The 20,098-nt window shown below is 42.0% G+C and overlaps 1 pseudogene; it reads right to left on the minus strand.

Moving 5' to 3' along the window:
• Window positions 1-19,421, minus strand: part of LOC148866196 (mitogen-activated protein kinase kinase kinase 20 pseudogene) — a 35,509-nt pseudogene extending 16,088 nt beyond the window's left edge.
• Between the last annotated feature and the right edge of the window lie 677 nt (window positions 19,422-20,098).

The raw sequence follows: 20,098 nt of genomic DNA on the forward strand, positions 1-20,098 counted from the left end.
TATGTTGCGTTCTGCTAGTAGGGTCCCATGGCACAAATAGTCAATGAGCGGGTCGATCCAGGTTGGCTTTGCAGCCAAAATAGAAGTGACATTTTTTACCACCATTTCTATGCTAGGTCGTGGTAGGTCTTCAATGTAAATTGTCCTCTTCGTGATGTTTGTTGCACCAGCCAGCTTAGAGAGCGCGTTGGCCTCGGTGTTCTTGGACCTCAAAACTTGTTGGATGTACCAAGAGTGGAAGTTGGGTAGGAGCTCTCTAACCTTGGACAGATAGGCCAACATGGCAGGCTCTTGAGACTCATATTACCCATTCACTTGGTTCAACATTAGTTGGGAATCACTGCACACCATGAGATGTTTCGTGTCGACCTCTATTGCCAACGATAGCCCGGCTATTAGTGCCTCATACTTAGCTTCATTATTCGAAGTTCGAAACACGAAGCTAAGAGCATACTCTAGCTTCACCTTGCTAGGTTCGTAGAGGATTACCCCAGCTCCGCTTCCATGCTGGTTGGACGAGCTACCCACATGGATGATCTAGGATCGTTGGGTGTTGCACCCATCCCAAGTTAGGTCAAGTTCCATGCTGGTAGATGCCTCCAAGGTGGTCATAGGCTCGACCCAGATGTTGTACTCATTCAGCTCGATTTCCCATTTGTTATACTTCCTAAGACCTCGAGCTTCTGAAAGACTTGCCTCAGAGGTACGGGTGCTTACAGTTTGGTTAACCAAACTATGTGACATATTTTGTAACCAAACTGGTAGTATCGGCTTTTGGAAAACCAGTAATTGAAACATATCAGTTAACTAGTTGATCGATTCGGTTAACCGTTAGTTTGGTACATTGATTTTTCATTTTTTTTAATTTTTACAATATATATTATAAAAATATATAAATATATAATAAACAATAATAAATATATAAATTTTTATATTTTAAATAATAAATAATATTTCATATATTATAAATATATATTTATATATAATGCATATTTATGAATTTTTAATATATAAAATATATATATATAATATAGAAATATATGTATACTGGTCGGTTTGGTTAACCACCAGCTTTCTATAATGGTTAACCGAAACTGAATCGGTACCTTCGATTTTTTAAAAACACCGAACCAACCAGTTTGATTAACCAATTTTTTTGTTCGATTTCGGTCATTTCTTTGGTCAGTTCGGTTTTTTGATTTTTTTGCTCACCCCTACTCAGAAGTAGATCAGTCAGGACCACAATGGTATGGGCCTGAAAGTATGGGTGCAGTTTACAGGTTACTAGCACCAATGAGAAGGCAATCTTTTTAATATTCGGGTACATAGTCTCAATGGCATGTAGGACTTTACTTATATAGTAGACAGGTCCGTGCACCTTGTCCACCTCGCGAATTAGAAACAAGCTGACTACCTCGTCACTTGCTGAGAGGTAGAGTTTTAGCTCGTCTCCAGGCTCCGGCCTAGTTAGCTAGGTTGGTGAACTTAGGTATCTTTTTAGCTCATATCATCGACATAAGCTTCCATTTTATTTCCAATTAAATAAAAAAATACTTAGTTTACAAGGTGCTGGTAGATCGCTCCAACTAGACCTGTTCATGGGCCGGGTAACCCGATGGCCCGGCCGACACCCCGGTCGGGCTTGGTCATATAATTAGGCCCATGGGCTTGACCTCGGGCCTAATACAGTAAGCCCAACTATGTTTTGAGCCAGGCTCGAGATTTGTCAAAAAAGCCTGGCCCGAGCTCGGCTCGACCCAACTCAATATTATATATTTGATAAAATACATAATATGTATTTTATATATTATATAAAATATATAAATAATATAATATTTATTAAAATGTATATTAATAATTTAATATATATATATACTTTTTTATTTTTTTTCTTTATAATTTCTCTCTTTCTCTCTCTATCTATCTCTATTCAACCACTTTAGCAATATTAACGCATGGGCTAAATTTCGGGCTCGGGCCCAGGCCCGGGCTTCGGGCTTTTTACGAGGATCAGGTTTGGGCCCAAGTTGTAGGCCCGATGGTCGGGCTGGGCTCGGGCTCGGGCCTTAGAAAAATTTGTTAATACAGAGTGAAAGCCCAGCCCAAGCCCGGCCTGGCCTGGCCCATGAACAGGTCTAGCTCCAATGTTTATTAAATCAAAGGGCATAACTTTAAAACATTACAAGCCCATTTTAGTTACAAGAGCAGTTTTTTCTAGGTCAACTAGATCCATCTGGATTTGGTTGTATCCAGAGTAAACATCCATGAAGCTAAACAACTTGAACCCTGAGGTCACACCTACAAGGCAATCTATCCTAGGGAGTGGGAAGTTGTCCTTTAGACAGGCTTGGTTGAGGTCGGTGTAGTCAATGCACATGCACCACATCTAAGTTATTAATTAGAAAGCTTGCTAGTTCAAAGCGCAATGGTTTTGTTAGGCGGGCTCTGATCTGCACCGTCTTCACAGGGTCGGTGTCTGAGACTGGCACTAGGATGATGTCCTCCACGGGGCGAGCTCTCTCGTCATCGTTCTTCGGGGGTGGCTCCAAGTCGATGTCAATGGCTTGCTTTCCTTTCCTTTTCAGCACAACCACATAGCACTTCCACAACTTGATCTGATCTCTTCACACCACTCCCACTTCATAGTGTATCGAGAATTTCATCGATAGATGATAGGTCAACAGCATGGCTCTGAGTGTTTGCAAGATCGGTCAACCCAAGATGGCATTGTAGGGTGAGGGAGTTGCTACCACTAGGAAGTTGTGATCAAAGTGCACCTGGTTCAGTGGTAAGCCCACTTTTACTAGTACTCTTATCCGGCTTAGAGGCCGCTTCTCTACTGAAGCCAGCCAGGGGGACGTCACCCAGTTGCATGTCCTTCCTCTCTAACTCCATTCACTTAGTCGACCAGAATCCACTTTATCTCGTAGTGTTTAAATTGACCTCCTAGCACAAGTTAGGATATCAAATGCCGTTAGCTGCTCCAGTGAGCTATACGGTTGGATCAATGTTCAAGATCTACAACCACTCCAGGTTGAACCATTTGATATAGCCCCAAAATTTCTCATTTGATCATTGGACTACATTCAGGAAGCAATTCGCTGACTTTGGACACCGCTTGCTCGTCGTGAAGTGGGTGGTGAAGAGATAGGTGAATTGGCTCCAACTCTTAATTGAGCCCAAGGCTAGTCCCGAATATCACATATGAGTTTTGCCTCGGAAGGTAGTTGAGAAGGCCATGCAAAACCTCACACCGTTGGCCCCATGTAGTTGCGTCAGGGCTGGAAACTATCAAGGTGGTCAATTGGGTCAGATATTTCATCATAAGATTCTAAGCTAGGGGCCTTGAAGTCCTTAAGCCATAGGTCTATGAGGATTTTAGTGTCCATTGGCAAAGTGTGGGCCACCAGTTGTGCCGTGGAAGGTGGATGGGAAGGCCATGCAAAGGCTCGCACCATTGGCCCCATGTAGCTGCATCAGGGCCTGGAAACTGTTAAGGTGGTCAACTGGGCCGGTTGTTCTATCATAAGATTCCAGGCTAGGGCCTTGAAGTCCTTAGGCCACGGACAAACTGTACCAACTCGTGAAACTAGCGGCCATCAATCCTAACAGGAACCACAAAGGGCTCAACTGTTGGAAGGGCTGCATTCACGGTGGGTAGATGGAAGTTGGGATTCTATGTGACAGGAATGCCTAATAAGTCAAAATGCCCGATAGTCACAAAGGGGACCTCAATGTGCATGGCGTGCCAGTTCTGCCCCTATAACTGCTTTGTCAATGCATATGTCGTTGTTAACATTGTTGATGAGGTTGTTTTTGGAAGATGCCATTAAGTTGGAATCTTAGTAAGTAGGTGAGAACTTGTCTTTGTGTAACGCGTTCCCACAGATGGCATCAATTCATGATGCATGATTGGGTGCTCCCTACTAGCGGACAACTCGGACGCTGGACTGAGTAGGTTGCCTAGTTGAGCTGCAAGAAAGAAGTGATCTAAGAATCAGGGTTGCTTTCCATTTATTTCAAAAGAACCCCTAGTATAGTAGTACTTCATGTTGTTGTATGATCTAGCAACAAGGGAATTTGGAAGATGGATTATGATGGGCCGCGAAGGTCGAACAGGGTACCCACGCGTAACCCAAGGTACGTGGACTGAAAATGTTCATGCATGGTCCATGCAAAACCAGCCCTCATGCATGGCCCATGCAATGGCCCAGTAGCGCAGGACCCAATAGAGCAGGATTCGGTCAAGCCACAAGAATCGGTCAAGCAGTTAGTTGCTGATTGTTAGCTAGTCTTAAGCATGTTGTTAGCTGGTCTTAAGCAAGAATGAGTCAAATAAGTTACTTGTTATTTCTGTTAAGTTGTTAGTATGAGAAGGCATAGGGATCAACCATGTAGTTAGAAGGCTAATACCTTACTTTGAGGTTATTTCAATGGTAGGAAGTTAAGAAGTTTTTGTATTTAAACACCACCCCACCACATGGATGGGGCAGTTGAAAGTTAATAAACTCTTGTGGACTTATTCTCACCCTAAGCAGAATACTCTATCTCTCTCTAGCTTTGACTAGGACCTATCATTGGTATCAGAGCTAGGCACCATGGCAACCAACAAAGAAAGAATTGAGAGTTTGGAAGTTGGGCTTGGAGGACTCCAAGCAAGTTTGAGCAAGCTCGAGTTAGGGGTTAATGACAAGTTACACCAACTGGAGGCAGCCATTAGTAGGATGCCCGAAGCATTGTTGACCCGACAAGAACCATCTCTGAGCCACGCTAATGGATGCAGTGGACAGTCCTCCTCCGGACCTTCTCGTGACAACTCAGAAAGAGGCCGACCCATGTTTTCCTCAAAACTAGCCAAGCTCGAGTTTCCCAAGCATTATGGTGATGACCCAACCGAATGGTTCACCCGTGTTGATCAATTCTTCAAATACCAACACACCGAGGAACCACAGAAAGTCTCGCTCACCTCATTCCACTAGGAAGGAGAGGCAAACCATTGTTGGCAATGGTTATGTCAGGCGTATCATGAAGAAGGGAAGGAGGTAACATGGAAGATTTTTGTAGATGAGCTTTGGGCTAATTTTGGCCCAACTGACTGTGAAGACTTTGATGAGTCATTATCAAAAATACGACAAACGGGGTCTCTATGGGAATATCAGAAGGAGTTCGAAAGATTGGGCAACAGGGTGCACGGATGGACACAAAAGGCATTGGTGGGCACATTCATGGGCAGTCTCAAAACGGACATAGCCGATGGAATTCAGATGTTCAAGCCGAGATCATTGAAAGAAGCCATCAGCCTGGCACGCATGAAGGATGAACAGTTGTGTTGTCCTGAGAAGACTTAGCGTTCAACCACCAAAGCCACCAGCGACTCTTTCCCGACAAGGACAAAGACAACTCCACCATTGAAACATCTTTCTTGGACAGAAATGCAAAGGAGGCGTGTCCAAGGTTTATGTTTCAACTGCGATGAGAGATTTTGGCCTGAACATAAATGCAAGGGGCCGCAGCTGATTCTACTCGTCGGAGATTGTACCGACTATGAACAAGAGGATGATGACCAAAGCTTCATCGACACGCGCAAGGAGCCGGAAATCTCACTCCATGCCCTTACAGGATGGTCGAAGACTAAAACCATGCATGTCACAACCAAGGTCGGTTCCCATGAACTGATTGTTCTCATTAATAGTGGATCCACCCATAACTTCATCAACGATCGAATTGCCGAACTGCTGCACTTACCGGTCATACCTACAAGCCCATCAATGTCAAAGTTGTGAATGGTGAACTCCTTTGGTGCCGTGGAAGATTTGAAAATGTGCACGTTTTACTACAAGCTATCCCGTTCACCTTAACACTTTACTCTTTACCACTGATTGGGTTGGACATGGTACTAGGAATCCATTGGCTCGAGCAACTGGGCACAGTGGCGTGTGACTAGAAGAAGATGACGATGGAGTTTTATTAGGCCAACCAACACGGGCTGTTGAAGGGGGTTGACAATCAACCAATTCAGCCTGCATCATTCAAAGCACTCTCAAGGGAGATCAAGCAGGGGCATTCGCTATTTACTGTCTATCTCCACGCAACCACGGAAGAAGCACCACCCCAACTACACCCAGATATACAACAATTACTGGCCGAATTCAACGATCTCTACAAAGAGCCCACACAATTGCCACCACGTAGAGAGATCGACCACTGCATCATTCTCAAAGAAGGAACGAAACCCGTCAATGTCCGCCCGTACAGGTATGCCTATTCCAAAAAGCTGAAATAGAAAAACAAATACAAGACATGTTAAGGTTGGGGCTAATATGATCTAGCACAAGTCCCTTTTCTTCCCCTGTTTTGCTAGTGAAAAAAAAGGATGGGACTTGGTGCTTCTGTACCGATTACCAGGCGCTCAATGTCGTGACCGTTAAGGATCGATTTCCTATCCCAATGGTTGACGACATGCTAGATGAGCTTCATGGAGCTTCTTTCTTTACTAAACTTGATTTAGGATCTGGATACCATCGGGGTACGGATCCACCCATGGGACATTCACAAAACGGCATTTTGCACACACAATGGTCACTATGAGTACTTGGTTATGCCCTTTGGCCTGTGTAATGCACCTTCCACCTTTTAGGCTATTACGAATTTTGTCTTCTGCCCCTACCTCTGAAAGCTTGTGCTAGTTTTCTTTGATGATATTCTTATTTATAGTCCCAACTGGAGCATGCATCTTGAACATCTTAAAACAGCTTTTGAGGTTTTAAGGCATCACCAATTTTTTATCAAGTTTAGTAAATGTATATTCGATGAGCCAGAGATGGAGTATTTGGGTCACATTTTCACTTCCCAAGGGGTCAAGGTAGACCAAGGGAAAATTGAGGCTATGCTTAAATGGCCTCAACCCACTCATATTATTGACTTGTGTGGCTTCTTAGGCCTTATAGGATATTACGGGAAGTTCGTTCGCAACTATGGGATCATAGCTTGACCCCTCACTAATCTTCTCAAGAAGGGTGAATTCAGATGGACCACCGAAGCCCAAGAAGCATTTATAGCCTTAAAAAAGGCAATGACCACGACTCCCACAATAGCAATGCCTAATTTTGAGGAGCCTTTTACCATTGAGTCAGATGCTTCCGGAGCGGGTATTGGAGCAGTATTGATGCAACAGGGATGACCCATTGCATTCATGAGCCGAGCTCTAGGTGTCAACAAACAAAGTTGGTCCACATATGCCAAAGAAATGCTCACCATTGTTCAGGAAATACGGACATGGTGACCTTACCTGTTGGGCTGCAATTTCTACATCCAGACCGATTAGCGCAGCCTCAAGTATCTATTGGAGCAACGCATTGGGACACCAGAACAACAGAAATGGGTATCCAAACTACTTGGGTATGACTATGAAATCATTTACAAGCCTGGACGATAAAACTCTACTGCAGATGCACTATCTAGAGTTTTGAGCAGTTCAAATCTTAATACTCTCTATGTGCCTCAAACATCTCTGTGGGACACCATCAAGAAAGAAGCCAGCACCCACCCCTACATGATCTGCATCAGCAAGCTGGCAACGGAGAATCCTGAAGCTCCCTACACATGGAAAAATGGGCTGGTATGTTACAAAAACCGGGTCGTGATCCCTCCTCGGACCCACCTCGTCCCTATCCTCTTACAGAAGTTCCACTCCCCCTATGGTGGACATTCTGGGGTTCTACACACATACAAGCGTATGGCACAGCAGTTCTATTGGCCCTCCATGTACAAAGATATTCAATAATATGTAGCTTCTTGCGCCATTTGCCAGAAAAATAAGGCTGACACTCTATCCCCGGCAGGACTGCTACAGCCATTACCTGTTCCCTGCCAAGTATGGGATGACGTTACCGTGGACTTTATAGAAGGACTACCACCGTCCAAAGGCAAAACCACTATTTTTGTAATAGTAGACCGTCTCACTAAATCAGCTCATTTCTTGACCTTACAATACCCCTATACGGAAAAATTAGTAGCCGAGAGGTTTGTAGAAGGAATTGTGAAGCTGCATGGTATGCCAAAGATGACAGTTAGTGACAGAGATCCTATCTTCATCAGCCACTTTTGGAGGGAATTCTTTAAGATGTCCAGTACCAAATTGCAGATGAGCTTCGCCTATCATCCCCAGACTGATGGGCAGTCCAAAGTGGTCAATCGTTGTCTAGAGCAATATCTCCGTTGCTTTGTTTTTCAGCAACCTCGGAAGTGGAGCTCCTTCCTCCAATGGGCAGAATTTTGGTATAACACCACCTATCATTCCTCCATCGGAATGACGCCCTTTCAAACACTTTATGGAAGACCACCACCTTGTATTTCAAATTACCAAGGTGGAACATCCCCAGTAGAAGAGGTAGATCAAGCCATGCTCTCTCGCGATGCCATTTTGTAGCAACTCAAAATAAACCTACATGTGGCAATTAACCGCATGACCCAAATGGCTAACGCTAAAAAAATAGATGTCGAGTTCCAAGTGGGCGATCTGGTCTTTCTCAAGCTCCACCCATGCCGACAGCAGACGGTTCATAGGTAGGCCTATCACAAACTAGCCAGTCACTATTACGGGTCGTACCAAGTGGAGGAACGAATAGGCAAGGTGGCCTATAAACTGCAACTTCCTAAGGGCTCGCACATCCATCCAGTTTTCCACGTCTCCCTACTCAAAAGACAGGTGGGCAACACCACTACCACTAGCACCGAATTGCCACCCATAAACGAGGAGGGAGAACTTATCACTGAACCAGCAGCTATTCTGAATACCCGCTGGGTGAAGAAAGGATCCACCTTCGTGGAGGAAAGCCTCGTCCAATGGAAGAACCTTTCTAGCGAAGATGCCACGTGGGAAAATTCCCAAGAGTTGCGTGAGAAGTACATAACACCACATGGATGGGGCAGTTGAAAGTTAATAAACTCTTGTGGTCTTATTCTCACCCTAAGCAGAATACTCTATCTCTCTCTAACGTTGACTGGGACCTATCAGATTGAAGATCGCTATGATGATATATATCATACTCATGTTTCTAAACAAACATCAAGGGCCCCTGGGTCATTCACTTTTGCACAACGTGTTGTTTAGGTTTGGAGAGGTCAGTTCGCCAAGTCAACTTATCACTTTTGGTCCTCTCCCTTTCTTGAGTAGTTTTCTTTGCTTCTTTTCTCATCATCAACATGCCATTGTTGTCCTCCTGGTCTAGTTCAAGGAGGGGTGAATCACCTTGTCAAGGTAATGAGAGTGACTCGAACTACTCGGTCCCCATAGAGTCTCAAGTTGAGGCTTTGAGCTCAAAGTGTGAAGAGTTCCACCCCAATAGCAACATACTTAGAGTGGAGGTCTGGGAACAAATCTGGGAAAAACATTCCATCCCTAAATTGTACAGGTTCAAGCTTCCTAACCATGAGGAGAGGATTTTCAACAATAATGAGGGAAAGGTGTGTGTCTTGAGCATAGCATCCAGGCCAAATTAAGGTTTCCTCTACTTCTTGTGATTTGTGCACCTCATCATACCTCATCTTCTCGAGATCCTTGTCCAATTCGGCCACTCTTACTCTCTACATTATTTGACACACCTTATTTGCCTACCAATCTCTTCAGCTTGTACTCATTTCCAACTTCACATCAACTTGATCTTCGAAGGGTCCTCCTTAGAGACCAAACTCTAGGGTCTCTAATGTTTCTATTTCCCGAATTTGGATTTTCAATTTGTAAAATTACAAGTCATAGAATTCATGATTTTCAAAATTACAAGATACGTGAAAATCATGTCTGGTTTGAATCGCACCTAAGGGTGTGTTTGGTTTGAAGGTTGAACCATAACCATTAACGCTATAAGTCAATCCAACAGTCATGACTTAATCGGGTGTGGCCAAGAGAAAAATATTTAAACATTAACGGTAACTAACCATTAACTAAATGAGAAGAGTCACAAAGTTTGAAATCAGGATTGTATGATGAGAGCCTTTGAACCAACACATCCCTCTTTGATATAACTCCAAAATTTATTTAAAGGGTGTAAACCAAGACAATTCACACATAAGTTTTCAATCACTTCTCATTGAAATTTGTTGTTGTTTCTCTCAGTTCAATTTGCTACTATCTTGCAAAATGTTTTTTCAGAGATTCTTCAACTTTGTTGGTTGTAGTTTCTCACCCTAAGCTCTGTTGTATCTTGGGAACAAATTTGCCTATAACCCAATAGTAAACTCAAGGAAACTGAATGGGGGAAATAACATTCTAAACATAATGTCATTAAATATGCCTCAGATCTTCTCGTTCAAATTTTGTAACCTCATTTCCCAACAAACACACAATTGTAAAGAAAGAACTCAAAAGCCACTATTCTCTTTTCATTATTTTCTTGAAACCAAACATTGTTTTGTAGATTTAGAAACCAAATATTTATTTTAGAATCTTGATATAAAGTGTTCTTGTTCTGTGACTTGTGAACGATTTTTCAAATCACAAGCTTTGTGATTAATGCACCATTGCAAACCTTTTTCCTTCGCATAAAAAATCATCGCACCAAAAATACAATCACTTCTCGTGAACCACACGGGTACAGACAAAAGTGCGGGCAAAGTGTCATTCCTTGCACCACACATACGTGTGCATGTTGGGATAGTCCGAGAATTCAACTGAGTGAGTGATCATGGTGACAGGATCATCCCCTTTGTCGAAAAAAGTGAATGATCAGGGATGCACTCTCTCAGATGGAAGCCTAAACTGTCGACAGTTGATTTCAACCGTTGAAATTTGTTTTTGCAAAATATATTTATATAGATATATACATATATATATTATGGTTTCAAAATGTTTTGCAAAAGGTTTTAAATCTCGAGATCCATGTGAGTAGAGAGTGCAGCATTGTTCCTTGCAGCCGAGGGAGAGGTCCTCTCTTGTCAGGCAGAGTTTGATCAATATGGGTTGAGAGGTTAAGTGTAAGACCATTGAGGGTAGTACCCGATGGGCTAATCTTGCATCTACCCACAGTCCTTGGGTTTTCATAAGGTGGTTGGACCCAAGGACCATTTAGTGTAAATGTTGGGCCCATCAAGAGTCTATAGTGATGGACTCAGGGGTTCACTTTCTTCTACAAAGAGAGCCAACTGGGCAGCAGGTTAAGAGGTTAAGTGAGCACATAAACTTAATGAGCCTAAAGCCCAATTTCGAACTGTGTTAATTAGATTAATTAAATAGGGGTGGATTTAGGTTTGGATCAGCAGATAAGGATAAGATGATAAGTCTTATCCACTTAAAGAGTCTAGATCCAAATAAAGATTTGGATTAGGAAACTCCTAATTTGATTAGGATTAAGTTGATCTTGAACTATAGATAAGATAAGGGATTATCCTTATCACTTAAAGAGTCCAGATCCAAATAAAGATTTGGATCAGGAAACTCCTAATCAGATTAGGAGGTTGTCTCTTTAAGGCTATAAATGAGAGAGAAGGGCGGACATGAAAAAGACACTAGATGCAAAACAACAATCTACAGAGTGCTTCCCTGTTCTTGCCGCCCCTACCCAGTTCGATCTCCACTTGTGGGAGTGATCAAGAATTGTTCTTGATATTGCTTCTTGGTAGAAGAAGCAATCTAAAGTCGTGCTCACCAGCCCTCTACTCCATTCTTGCTGAAGAATTCAGTTATTGCTAAAGAGTCATCCTACTGATCCCATTTCACCTCACATTGTGTCATCTTCAGTGGAAGCAAGTTTTGGTTTTCTCCTTGGGCGTGAATATATTTATTGGAAGTTACTGCTATTTCATAGCAAGTATATCCCTTTCCTCCCTTTTGGATTCAGATTTGGTCCAGTTTGGTTCAAGATTGATCCTTAAAAATGTAGTTTTCTAAAATAGGGAATGTGATTCCCATATGGGAGAGAAAAGAAATTTTGAAATTTTGCCCAACCTTCTTGCAGGGTTTGGCCATTCATATGATGGATTCTCACCCCTTCAGTGGTATAAGAGCCAGGTTCAAATCTTGAGCCGAATTAAACCAGATCTGGATTTGCACAATTGGGCAGAAGGCATTCTACCCGATTTGCGCAATTAATGTTTTTCTAGGAAATCGTTTCCAAGTTTTGGGTGAATGATCTAAAATCAAATCTTTATTAATCTAATTTATATTTAGAATTGTTCGATATATATTTCTTGGATTTTGGGTTGTTCTTTTGGTGGAGATTGAATTCTTTTATTGGTGCAAGAAATCAGATTTCTTCTATTCATTCTTGGTCTATAATTATTTTTTTTTTATTTTAAATGAAATGTATAGGAATTTGAATCTGATGTAATATTAATAGAAAAATTAGGTTTTCTATTTTTATTTCATTCGAAGACGGAGCTAAAAATGCAAAGGAAAGAATTTCACAGATTCGGGTTCAGCGATTTGCGATTTGCAGTTTTGGAAACTACATACTTCTAACAAATCTTTGTTTTGTAAGGTTGCAACCTTATGAACAACCCCCTTTTTGTTTGATTATTGATTCTTGAATGTCATCTATCGGTTGTTTAATTTCAAATCATCTTCTTGAATTGAATTTTGAATTAAACATCAAACCTTAGACCCATTCGAACCAAATTGGACAAAACTGGTTGGATTGAAGCCACATATGTAAAACCCAATTTTAATCTGTTAAAACTGTTTTAGCCCAATTCAGCATAAATGCAATATGGACCGAATTGCTCTTTGTAGTTCAGCCCATATACCTAGATGATACTAATTGGTAATATTATGGGATTAAATGGGTTTTATTTATGGGTTTTACAGTTATTTAATTGATTTGATCAATTATAGATTTCATGCATGTGATGTATGGATGTGTGATATGCTACGTTCATGGGCCATAAGCACTTGGCCCATGCTTATTCGATATTGGCTCTTTCGCACACCATGGCTGAATGCACATCATTGTCATGGTGTCCTTAAGATCATTTGATGATCTCCCTGCATGGTGGGCCTCACATCAGCTTCCTCCCCAAGAGGAACCGTGCGGAACACTATCCGTTTAGAGCCATCTAAATCTGGCTTTATGAAAGCTAGTGGGAGCCACTTTGGTTTGACCTAAATCAGAACTAGGGGGTTTTTCATTCCATCCATTAAATATAAGTGCATGTGATAGGGAATTTCATATGATGAATTCTCTAAACGCCATCCATCATTAGTATGAAGGTTGGTTGTATTGGTAAGTGGGGATGCACCATAAAATTGGTTGGATTGCTTCATGAGATGATAGGAACGTCATAGACCGATGTGGGAGGGGAATATCCTAAAATGGAAGACTCTCTCATGGTACATTGGCGTTCACGAACATGATGGGTGAGCACTTACTGGACAGAAATGTTTAACCTAAAATGGCTATGAACCTTGTCTAACAGAGGTCAAAGGGAAAGCTCATAAGATGAGTGGATGAAATCCTTCACAGAAGGTAGTGGAGTTTTGCAGTTGAAACAGTTGGCTCCATGCACCCCATGTGGTTTCCCACATTTATAGAGATACAAATGTCTCCGTCAATGAGATTGGAGGGAGTCTCAGAGATGCAAAAAATTGAAATGGAATATAGATTAAAAGCCAATTCTATGTGATGACATGAATTGATTAGGTTGTAGACTTCCAAATCTATCTTGCCATTACCAGAAATGGCAAATGGAAACTTCACCAAACTGTTGGATGATAACAAACTCAAGGGCCCTAATTATGTTGGCTGGTTCTGAAACCTTATATTGGTTCTAACGTCTAAGAAATTGGGCAAAATTGCTAAGAACCCTACTCCGGATTGTCTGGGTGACAGGGCTTCTGAGGCCCAAAGAAGTGAGTATTAAGAATGGAAGGGGAAAAACTCTCTTGCACGATGTTATATTATAGCATCTTTGGACAATCCGATACAATGACAGTTTGATAAGATTGAAGTGTCCAAGGATATATTGGATAGTCTGAAGACTATGTAAGAAGAGCAGAACCGTTCTACTTGACAAAAGGTCTTAAAGATGTTTATGACCGCACAGATGACCGAGAACCAACAGGTTCATGACCATTGTATAAAGATGATGAATATTATCAATGAACTAGAGGCTCTCGGGTTAGGGCTAGATCATGATACCAAAATTGATGTTGTCCTCAATTCCTTACCTCCGTCCTTCAATCAGTTTATCACGAATTACAACATGAATAAACTAAGTGTTAGCCTTCAGGAACTTAGCAATATGTTGTAGAGGGCTGAAAAATTGATTAAGAATGATAAGTCGATAGCAATGCTTGTTGAAGGTAGCAAATCGGGCAAAAAAAAGTGGAAGGCTAAACGGAAGGCTCAGAAGAAGAGTAGCAAAACTTAAAAGTAGAAGAAAGATAAGGCATCAGAAGCCAGTCACTTCTGCAAACAGACCGACCGCTGGAAGAGGAATTGTCCTCAATATCTGGAGACAAGAAGCAAGGTAATTTCGGATCTTTTATCATAGAGACCAATTTGTTGGTCACTTATGCTTCCTGGTGTATTGACTCCGGGGTTTCAACTCATGTGTGTAACTCACTATAGAGGTTCAAGATAAGCAGAAGAGTGAGTGACAGAGAAGTGATGCTTTACTTGTGTACTTCCGCAATAGTTATAGTTATAGCCATAGAAATTGTAGAACTACTTTTCATAGAAGGAACAATTGTACTTAAAGATTGTCTTTTTGTACCTAATTTAAGAAGAAATTTGATTTCTGTCTCAAAATTGTGCATGGATAGTTATTCTATCATATTCAGTAATGTGATTACTATTAAATGGAATAACAAATTCCTCACATATGAAGAACTTGAGAATGGTCTCTATGTTCTCCATCCTTCTCTGGAAACAAACATTACCGAAACTACATTGGAAATAATCCCTAAGAAGAGGACTCGTGAAATATTTTATCCCACAAGGTAGGTAAAGGATGGTCCTTTGGATTTTTTAACTATAGAAGATCTTCCAACCTGTGAACCTTGCTTTCAGGGCAAGATGACAAAACGGTCATTTACGGGAAAGCCTGAAAGATCTATGGGCACACTTGACCTGATACATACTGATGTATGTGGCCTCCTGAATGTTAGGACACGTAACCAGCACGTTTATTTCATAACATTTATCGATGATGACTCATGGTATGGTTATGTGTACCTAAATGAGTTATAAGTGTAAATCTTTTGAAAAGATCAAATAATTCAAACAAGAAGTCGAGAAACAATTAGGGAGAAAAATTAAGACCCTTCAATCAGATCGATGTGGCGAGTATCTCTCTAACGAATTCAGGGACTACTTAAAGGACAACGGCATAATATCACAACTTCTTGATGATGATTGTTTAGGATGTAATCCTCCTCCAAGAAATGGGCATTCCGACTACATAACACCTTCTGTTCTTCTGGGTCATAGAATAGATATCCCATAGAGCATTTGGGGTAGCCTACAAATAGGCAACGACTGGTTCGGGATTCCAATTTGTCCGAACTTATTCTTTTAACGTGTGCTGGACAACCCCAAATCTTCAAGTGTCTAACACTTGGTTTTTTTCCGCTCTAAAGTTCATATGGAGTGCTCAGAACCGATTTGGTTGGAACCCTATTCAGCACATAAATCGCAGCCTCTAATGCGTATCCCCAAAAGGATGTGGGTAACTCCGAGGGTGTGAAAAGTGATCGAACCATATCAAGTAAGGCCCTATTCCTCCTCCCTGAAACACCGTTAAGTTGTGGTGTAAAGGAGGAGCTAACTGCAATACTATCCCGTTGACTTTAGGTAGTCCTTGAATTCGTCAGAGAGATACTCGCCACCTCGATCGGATTGAAGGGTCTTAATTTCTCTCCCCAACTATTTCTCAACCTCTTTTCTAAACTCCTTAAACTTTTCAAAATATTCAGACTTGTGTCTCATTACGTACATGTAACCATACCGTGAATAATCATCAGTGAAGGTGATGAAATATACGTGTTGGTTATGACTCCTAACATTCAGGGGCCTGCATACATTACTATGTATGAGGTCAAGCATGCTCGTACATCTTTCAGGTTTACCGCCAAATGGCTGTTTTGTCATCTTACCACAAAGGCAAGGCTCACAGGTGGGAAGATCTTCTACAGTTAGAAAATCCAAATGACCATCCTTTACCAACCTTGTGATTCTGTCAATACCGATTAGGCCAAGACGGTAATGCCACAGGCATGTGGACTAGCGTTATCACGAGTTCTCTTGGGAACGTCAATCGACGTAGTTTCGGCTATGTTGGTTTCCAGAGAATGATGCAGAACATAGAGACCATTCTCTAGTTCCTCGTATGCGATGAATTTGTTGTTTCTTTTAATAGTAACCGTATTAGTAAAGAAAACAGAATATCCATCAGCACACAATTTTGAGACAGAAATCAAATTTCCTCTTAAATTCTGTACATAAAGACAATCTTTAAGTACAAGTGATTCTTCTCTAAAAGTCAATTCCACGGTTCCGATGGCCACAACTGCAAACGCTTGTAGAAGTTCCCAAGAAGAGTGTCACCTCTCCCTCACTCAGTCTTCTGCTTATTCTGAAACCCTGCAATGTGTTACATGCATGAGTCGAAGCCCCGAAGTCAATACACCAGGAAGCAGAAGTTGTTAGGAAGTTTTGTATGCCCTTAGCTTCAATCAAAATGATGTACTTTATGATTTTATTGTAAATGAATAAAAGTGCATATTTGATTCATGTTCCCTTGGTATGTTTCTATGTAATACCCTTAAACTGGACACTTAATGAGACTTGTGTTAGTTTAGAATGTTCACAGCCAATGGGTCGGTCTGGGGAGACCTATCCTGGCAAGGCTGACACTGTGGTGCCACCAAGTCGGTTGGGGTGGCTTGTCTCAGCTACTGGGGTGAGACCCTAGGCACATACAGTGTGGGATTAATTGAATATTTCAACTGGACCAGATTTCCAGTATTGCCCTGGACCTTGGAGATTGATGGGCAAAACTGGAAAGTTACACCCGACCCCTAGACTCGATTATGATACTGCACTAGGTGTCGGATTGGGCTGTCTTTGATGTACCAATCAGTGAGATCCTTAGCGGGGGTCAAAACCTGGGTATGTTGGGACAGTCTAAGAATTCATCTGAGTGGGTGATCATTGTGACAAGATCAGCCCCTTTGTTGGACAAAGGTAATGATCGGGGATGCACTCTCACTGATGGAAACCAAGACTGTCGGCAGCCGATTTCAATCCTTGAGATTTGTTTTGCAAAATATATTTTATATGAGATATAAAAGTATATATATATTATGGTTTCGAAATGTTTGCAAATAGGTTTTAATTCTCAGGATCCATACTTGAGAGAGTGCAACACTATTCCTTGCAGCCGAGGGAGAGGTCCTCTCTTGTCGGGCAGTGTATGATCATTATGGACTGAGAGGTTAAGTGTAAGACCATTGAGGATAATACCTGATGGGCTAATCTTGCATCTGCCCACAGTCCCTGGGTGTTACAAGGTGGCTTGGCCCAGAGACCACTTAGGGTAAGTGTTGGGCCCATAGAGCCCATCTGATGGGTTTCAGGGGGTGCACTGTCCATAACAGTGTATTGTGCCAGGCCTTGTAATAAAGGTTGGGATGAACCCATGTGGCTTATGTGTAGATCAATGTTTGGGTCCCACGCCATACAATGAAACCCACTAGGCAGCAGTTTGGAAGGCTAAATGAATACATAACCTTAAATGGGCCTTAAGCCCATTTTGAACTGGGCTAATTTGATTAGTCACTTAAGAGGCGTATTCTAAGATGGATTAGCTGATAGGATTGGGCCCACACCCTATCCACTTAGAGAGTCCAAGTTCTAAATAAGATTAAGATCTGGAAAATTCCTAATTAGATTAGGAGATGGCTGATCTAATCTGCAGATAAGATAAGGGTTATCCCTTATCTTAAAGGGACTTCTAATCCATATATGATTTGGGTTAGCAACACCCAATGGGATTAGGAGCTGATCCCTTTAAGTCTATAAAAGGAAGAGGGGGTGGCATCCTTTAGACATCCAATCACAAGCAAGCAACAGATAATCTTCAGAGCTGAAATCACAGAAGAGAGGATTCTGCACCCTGCAAATACTCTCTTGCCGCCTCCTTCCTGCAGCCACTGCCTACAGCAGTTCGATCTCCATTCCTTGGGAGAAATCAAGATTGGATCTTGATTCCAATCTTTTGGAGAAAAGATTGGTGGGAGTTGTATTCACAAGCCTACCAGGTGATTCTTGAGAAGGATCAAGTTCTTTTGGAAGTACACTGTTGATTCTGCTCCACCCTGCACTGCGCCATCTTCAGTGGGAGCAGATTTTGGATCCTTCCTTGGGCGTGAACACCTCCATTGGGAGATACTACTTCTCTGTATCAGGTATTATCTCTCCCTACTCCTTTTGGTTCAGATCTGGTTCAGTTTATGGTTCAAGAATGATCCTTGAAAATATGATTTTCTAAATGGGGAATTCGATTCCCAGTTGAAGGGAGAGAAAAATTTTTTAAATTCGCCCCCTTTATTCCACAATCTTTGGGCGTCTATGTGATGGATTTCCTATCCCTTCAGAAGTAACCAACAAATTGGTTTCTATGACACAGGATTCGGGATTACCTTTCTTGGATTCCAGGTAGGCAGGACAGTTCCTTCTCCAGTGGTTGGTTTGGTGACAATGGTGACAGGCATCGGATGCCTTGTCCTTTTTCTGTCTCTTGGATTTGTTGCCCTTTTTCTAGGGCTTCTTCTTGGACCTCCTCTTCTTGCCACACTTGCCTGTATCCATAAGCAAGGCGACGGGCTCATCCTTATGAATCAGTTCCTCAGCTCGTTGCAACATATTGCTGAGATCATGTAAGTTGACGTTCAGCTTATTCATGTTATAATTCATGATAAACTGATTGTAGGATGGAAGTAAAGAATTCAGAATGGCGTCTACCTTGGTGACGTGGTCTGGCCCTGACCCTAGGGCTTCCAGCTCGTTTATGTATCCCATCATCCGAAGACAATGGTCATGCACTTGCTGTCCCTTGGTCATTTGAGCGGTCATGAACTACTTCAAGACCTTCCGCCAAGTAGAACGATTCTGCTCTTCATACATAGTTTTCAAACTGTCCAATATGTCCTTGGCCAGTTCAATCTGATCGAATTGCCTATGTATTGGATTGTACAGAGAAGCTATGATATAGCAGCGGGCCATGGAGTTCTTTTCCTCCCACTCAAGGTAGTCCCTTCTGCGGACCTCAGAAGCCCGATCACCCAGACGCTCTGAGGTGGGGTTTTTGGTAACTTTATCCAATCTTTCAGAAGTCAGTACCAGCATGAGGTTACGGTACCAGTAAGCGTAATTAGGGCCTTTAAGTTTGGTGTCATCAAGAAGCTTGGTGAATTGTTCGTTAGCCATTTTCTGTTAAAATAGCAAGATGTCAGTCCACAACCTAATTTGATTCATGTCATCTACATAGATATGGCTTTTAATCTATGTCCCATTTCCATTTGTTCATCATGGGGATTTTCCTCTTATCTCAATGACGGAGACAGCGACAATTATGTCTATTGGAAATGTGAGAAACCACATAGGTGCATGGAGCCAACTGTTTCAGCTGCATAACCCCACCACCTTTTTGTGAATGATCATATCTAGTCATCACATGAGCTTTCCCTTTGGCCTCTGTCAGACAAGGTTCATAGCCATTTACGGGTAAACCTTTCTATCCAGTGAGTGTTCACCCATCATATTTGACCACGCCAAGGTACCGTGAGAGAGTTCTCATTTTCTGGTGAAGCCCCTCCCACATCGGTCTATGACGTCTCTATCATCGTAAGAAACAATCCAACAGATCCATCAGCAAATCGATTGGCCCATTTTCTAGTGCTTTCCCTCATCACTTGAAGGACCCGTCTTCATGCTAATGACGGAAGGCCTTTAGAGAGTCCATCTCATGGATCTCTCTATCACATGCATTCATATTTCAGGAGGGAACAAATTACGCCCTAGTTTTAGGTCAAACCTGAGTGGCTCTCACTGGCTTTCATAAAGCTAGATTTCTGGTGGCCCAATTCGGCTAGGGTTTTCACATG

Source organism: Nelumbo lutea, chromosome 3 (genome assembly GCF_056320005.1).
Source record: "Nelumbo lutea isolate HS-2025 chromosome 3, American lotus-T2T, whole genome shotgun sequence".
In the NCBI taxonomy this organism is placed as follows: Eukaryota; Viridiplantae; Streptophyta; class Magnoliopsida; order Proteales; family Nelumbonaceae; genus Nelumbo; species Nelumbo lutea.